Consider the following 6,919-nt stretch of genomic DNA (forward strand, 5'->3'; position numbering starts at 1 on the left):
ATTTCTTTATTTGATGAAACTCGCAACCTCTGGAGAAAATCAACAGCGCAGTAACAGCTTCTGGTTGTACTGCATGTTCAGTAGTACTAGTAGTACGTGTACTATGTTGCATAAAGAAGAAAGGTGTGGTTTTACTGTGAATTCCTGCTGAAGGCAACATTAGATTTAACGTTTTCTCTCTGTTCTAGTCGATCCTGGCTTAGTTGTTCATTCTTAACCTTTAACCCGTTACTGTTAAGTACAGCTGGCACTTAACTTGAGACTACAGTTATCTGGGCGCACCTCCAGGCTCTGCAATCGGGCTACTCTGGAAGGAGGAACAGGCCAGATGGTCCACTCATCTTCGGGGCACACAGTCAGGGCTTTCTAGCCAATCACAACTGGAGAGCCAGGGTGTATTTACCAATTAGGGAAGGGGTCTATAAATCAGGGAGGTGTGTGTGCATGTGTTTTATGATGAATTGGGTTATTTCAAGTAGGGTATAGTTGCTGCTTTCTCCGCCTCCTCCTCCTCCTCCTTTCCGCTTATTTTTCTGCTGAGTGCTCTGAAACGACTACACAGCCCTCTGCCCTGGGTCTCCTCATGTAAGCTAAATGAAGCAGAATCGCTACACTGAAGAACAGCATCTCATTCCAATTAAGAATTAATACTGCAGCAGTGAGGATTTATTCCCCTTCGCCCTCTTTCACTTCGCCCTTTTCACTCCCGCCCCCTCTGTCTTCACTCTGTCTCTTGCTCTCTGTCTCTGCAGATAGATAGATAGAAAGATACCCACCCTTTTTCCTACAGAATACATAAACTATATCCTAGTAATGTGCTCTACAACTACATTATGGAGGAAATGTGTTTACTGCCTAGATTACATTCAATGTTTTTTCCAACTCAGGCAGTGTGACGTTCTTTCACAGCCTGAATTTGACTCTGTAAACTTGAGTTTACACCCTGCGTTCCTCATGTTTTTAGGTTTACCAAGATACCTGAGGATAAGGTTAGGAAAAGATGTCAGTACCAGGGCTACAGCTAATGATTATTTTCATTAGCAATTAATCTGTTGTCTGATTAATCGATCAATGTAGTGTCACTAAAACTAGGAGGCGGGCCCATGACCATGAATGGAAAAGTGTGGGAAAATTTATTTTAACAAAATGACAAGTCAAGTGCAGTCCAAGAGTGTCTGGAGTTTTAAGGAAGGAAAAACTGGTGATGCTCATCGAGCATCAGTCAAATCCAAAATATGACAAATCCTGTCGTGCTCTCAAGTCCACTGTCAGTGGAGCGGGAGAGCCTTGAGTCTTTTGTGTCTCCGTGTTGTTTTTTTACGAGCTACCGGGTTGAGAATGTAAAATACTAGATGAAAAGAAACATCCAGTCCATGTTGTAGATACTGCCATGTCTAGATGAATTTGATCTGTTTAAATGGTCTATTTTTGGTTTCCAAAGGGAGACATGAAAGAAAACCACCGGATTCATTGTTTCAGTAGGAAAAAAGCCCAAGACAAGTTCATTTATTTCATATTAATTTTGTTGGCTATCAGTTTTCTTATTGATTCGTCTTCTGTCAGTGTTGCTTGTTTTTGGTTAAATATTTAAAAAGTCCTGTGGTTCAAGCCAGCAATGGCTTTTTCAACATTTACAATGTTAGTTTAATGTATTGGCATGCTATCATTTCTTATAGGCACTAAACACAAAGTACAGCTGAGGCTGATACGGATGGCATCATATCTGCAGGTATTTAGTTATAAATCAAAATAGTGGACAAATACAAATTTTGAGGATCACGATTCCTCCTGAGAGGGACACGAAATGTCAACCTCATGGTGACATTAGAGGCAAAGTCAGAGAATCATCAAAGTCAGTAGGGTTCATCCTCAGGGAACAAGACATAGATAGATAGATCCTTACTATAGATAGATGGATATAGAAATAGCACATACACATATGCATATAGATGTGAATGTCCCACCTATCTGCTTCTTGTACTCCACCTATCGCTCTGCTGCTCCACCCTCTCAACCTCCCGCTCTCTCTGCTATAAGTGAATATGGGTCACATCACGCAGTGCTTCTCTCTCTCTCGTCCCAGGGGTGTGTGAGTACAGCAGGTAACGGAGAAGAGGCGTGCGCTGTGCTGTTCAGCCGCTTCATCGCAGCATTGCGATACAGAGTTTTCCAACGTCCCACAGGGCTCGAGAGGAGACGAAATGGAGCACACAGTAAAAACCTTAAGATTTTTCTTAAGCTGAAGCACAATCCTTATCCTGACTCACGCAGTTAAAGCTTCTTTGCAGATCTTTGGGCTACAGTCGTATAACACACCTGATTTATTCACACAGTAGGAATTTTACAATGCTTTGCAAAGGCAGTTTGAGTGAATATGTTATGCAACAAGCTTGTTGACTCTAAACTTTTAAATAGGTGGAACGATTCTGTTGATTTTAGAAAAATGCTTTGTTAATTCGCTTAATTAAATAATGGGAAAGCATAGTGTATGCTAATGTAAGAGTTTCATCCTATTTGGCCTATTTCAAGGATAAAGGTGACTTTGGTGGATTAAGTGTCGTAATTGACGGAACATAATTGGACAATCCAAAACAGTGAGTCAACTATCAACCAATTTTTGCAACCAAAGATGGCTTGTCAAAAAATTCTGTTAACGTCTAAAATATTACAATAGGACTGCTGCTATAAGCCACATCTACAAACCAATAAATCAGAATACGCTATAAAATAAAATGAAGCAGAATAGACCGGCGAATGTAACCGTATGAGCTCTATTTATGTGTGAAGGAAAAACAAATTGACATTTCCTTCATATTCAAAGCATGAGAGCTGCAGATTGGTGGTGCGAGTCTCTGCTTGCATATTTTATTAAAAATTTAAATCGTAGCACTAGGAATCACCAGGCAGTAATGGCATTTAAAATGCATATAAATTGGTATCGCACAGTCTGATGCAGATTATGACATATTTTATGCACACCATCTCGTACAGAGTGACATGCAATGAACCTGCAAGAATGCTGTTATCCCACAGTCTAAAGAGGTTGAAAGGAAACAAGAGCAGAACACATCTGTTAAAGAATCCTACACGTTTATTTGACTCAAAGCGATTTCTGTGCCTTTCAATGAATCTGTGCACTTTATATGTACTTTTCTGTTGAACGCTGTGTGAGGATCCCCAGTGGTATTCCTAAAACACACATCTGGAAATGTAATAGGATTAGTGTATTAATGTATTATTCTGTTAGATATTTTATTTCTGGCAAACAAATTGTGAGAAATGCTGACTCATTGTTCTGTGTAATGTTTTATATTTAGAAATGTGTCTCTGTAGTGAGAAAGAACTGCTAAGTTATCATGGTCATATATATTTTCATTAGATTAGTCAATGCGACTTTGGTTTCAGGGATGCAGTAATAGGATAACCACATTGGCCTATGACAGATTTAAAAACAAAAAAGAGGCCTAATGACAATTGGAATATGCTTTCAAAAGGGTTTATCAAAAAAAATATACAGCTTACTGATTGCCGCTACCTTTGCAGGTGTCCGTAGCTGCTCTTATTTTCATTGTACTCCTCATTTTTCCCTGGCACAGCCTGAAGCTGAAAATAATAACTTTTAAATAGTGCCGTGCTTGTCGAAGACTTTGTCAGGCATTCAATCATCTCTTAAATGGGCCTTTAGAGGGATAGTCTTCAGGTTTCTGGAGTAAAAAAAAAAGCAAATAGCTTACATCTTAGTTTTCCAACACTGTTCCTTTACCTTGACACTTTTCTGCGGCCCGGAGGAACATTTCTATCAGCACTATACCGAAAGCTGTCTATTCATCATCAGGACTGAAAGTCTTACAGCCACGTTAGGCTCTCAACAAAATCAAAAAGCATCAGAAACAAATAATATGCTAATATTGAGTCCTTTTTAAAAGTGTCTTTCTGTGGAACAGTTGAGTCGATTTGTGGCTCATCCAACACAGGAAACAAGCCCAACAAGACTTTAATCTGTGATGTTGTCTCGTTACTCTGCTGGGAGCTGTCTGACTGATAATGAATCGACTCTGTGGGCACTTCCAGGATCCAGGGCGATTTATTTCCTGGTTCAAACTAATTTAGGTACGAAGCTCAAATAAATGTTTCACCTGCCCAAAGTCTTGTCTAATCCATTCGGCCAGAGTGAACAGCAGGTTAGGCCGGTGAATGAAGGTTGAATCAGTGAAGTGAGGCAGGTGAACAGAGGAAGATGTGAATCTTGAGAGTACATTCATTCAGCGATCCTCTGGGTCTCTTGAGGATTTGTTTGGGCACACAGGGAGTCCATAACGTAAATACTATAGTGTGTACTGTGGTCTTAAGTTTCGTAAATCATGTTTTTTGTCTAAAGCAGTCCTGTTCCCTCTAGCTAACAGCACACACTTCATATTCTGAGACGTTGATGCAGTGAACATGAAAGACTGTACTGCAGGATGCTGCTTTTGTTCTGGTAGGTTGTGTAGGATTGTGTGTGATGCTTTGAAATTGCAGTTCAGGATGAGATTATGCTTTTTATCGCTGAGAACACATTTTGGAGGACATACAGAGCGCGTACTGTATATGTTGTGATGCTGACACGGAGCATTTTTTTTCCCCACGCTGTAGAGAAAACACGTGAAGTTCAAGGTTAATTAGAATGAAAGATTCTTGATCAGTTAAGTGAAGTTGGTTTGATACTGTTCGCCTGACCTCCACTGTTTCATGGCATTAACTCATCAGGGAACTGTCCTATTTACCAGAAAAAAACATTCCAGTCAGATGTTGGAATCAGTGAAAATACTGAAAAATGGTTATAGGGGTAAAACACTGATGTTACCTAGTCTGACTGAGATACAGCTGAAGCTTTTTGTGATGTTTGCTGACATATTAGCTGTATGGCCTCCAAAACACTGATTGCTTGTATTGCTCAAATTCCTTGCAAAACAGCTGCTACGCTTCCAACCTCACAGCCATGCCAGTTGCTTTACAGGGGCACTCTTCATCAGCAGTAGCACTCAGCCTGTGAAAACAGTATAATGTCTTCTGTGGCTCTGGAGGGGGCTTCCCAAAGTCTGAGAAAACACTAACTGTGATGATGCCATAGTGGTATCACAAGGGTTATCTTGGACTGTGCTCGAGTCTTTGAAATGTTAAACAAAAAGTCTGCGTCACGGAGCTAGGGCTGTCGAGTTTGAAAGACGTGGGCATTTACCCAGCAGGGAGGCTCTATGGAAAGACGTTACACACCGTTGCATTATGAGAAGTGAATGATCCTGTGTTTTTTGTGAACATCACAGCTTCTGCTACTTAAACTATCCTTTTTTAAAATTTTCTCTCACAAGTCAGGTGTATTTGATACCTGTAAAGTGAAGCAGGAAACAAAAAACAACAATAAGATGTTTCCTTTACCGTACTTTTTAGCTGTAAATTGAGTGCAGAGAAGCACTTTAAATAAATAAATAAATAAATAAATGGGTATAGTCGTGTTCCGTCTATGAGTTGGACCATATTCTAATGAGCCTCGGGCCTCCTGTCTGTTGTTTGTTTTGTCCCCGTTGCCATCTGACCTCAGCTTGTGTTTAACCAGAGAGCATTTAGAGAAAGAGCCCTCACCTGAGTCACCGGTCACCGGCAGATTCAAGCCAGAGCTTGTTAATCAGTAGCAGCATGGCTCTCTTGATTATGATAATTATTTAAATTTGATTAATTATTTAATAATAGTTATTCAAAGATTTTACTCTACGTAGGATCTCGTCTCCATTCGGTCTTATCAAAACAAGAGACAGACTTTTTCACGGCGGACAGAGAGGAGATGCTCACTCCATATGCATAATACAAGGCCAGTGTCATTTTATGGACGTGTTTCTTTGCAGGTCTGAATTTGTGCGTCCTCAGTTTCTTATTAAAGCCACTTTAACACCCATGATGATGATGTCTGTGTGGGCTGGGAGGGAATTAGCTGCTGGAACCACATGTGCTTAAATACAGTGCTGCTGGTTGGTTGTTCTTGTGTGAAGCCGATGGTGGTGGGTGTGATTTCTGTGTTGGAGTTGACATTTTACAGAGATATCGGTTGTAGCGTTGATGCTGTGAGACAATTAATCGTTAAATAGCCAGGTACTCAAACCTTTTATCAGCTAAAAAAAAGCCTTTTATTTTTATTTTTTATTTTTTTAGTTTACAAAGCAGTGCACTGGTTATTCTTGCCGATATCACTGATGGTTCTCCTGCTGACTGATTTGACAGGAATTTGTGAGTATGTGTGTGTTCAGGTGTAGATGTTGCTACATGACGACAAAAAATTAATAGGAGGAAATATGGGGAAGGATGTGGATTATTATTAATAGTATTAATCCCTTTCCTATTAGTAAGGGATTAATACCTAGTATACCCAGTACCCATAGTAACTCTGTGAAGAATACTTCTACTGTCTAGATTTTGTTCAGATGACAATAAAGCAAAATACTAAATCCAGTCTAAATATTATGTGAATGTTTCTTTGACAGCAACAAAAATTAACTTGACCCACTCACTCACACACACACACACACACACACACACGTTGTGCATATGCATATTTGATATCAAAGCCAAATTTGTTTGATATGTGTAGCTCTGGGCACCAATGGTGACATAAGTAATAGAGATATATGAAACTGGCTGTGAATTATATTTTTGCAATAACAATGTATCAGATAAAACTGTAAAATGGGGTCGCCCAAAGCCCCCCTTGACTTCATGGAGATTTTGAGTGAGGTTCAGATCATTGTCCAGCTCATAGTTCTATTGTTTTGGTTAACTGTCACTGCTCTCACAGTCTAAAAACTCATTCTACGCTACCTGCTTAGCACCATTTTGTAGACAGACGCAGTTAGAGACAAGCTGGTGAACACAGTGGAGCCTTTAGCAGCAA

This window comes from Pempheris klunzingeri, chromosome 2 (genome assembly GCF_042242105.1).
Source record: "Pempheris klunzingeri isolate RE-2024b chromosome 2, fPemKlu1.hap1, whole genome shotgun sequence".
NCBI classification, from domain to species: Eukaryota; Metazoa; Chordata; class Actinopteri; order Acropomatiformes; family Pempheridae; genus Pempheris; species Pempheris klunzingeri.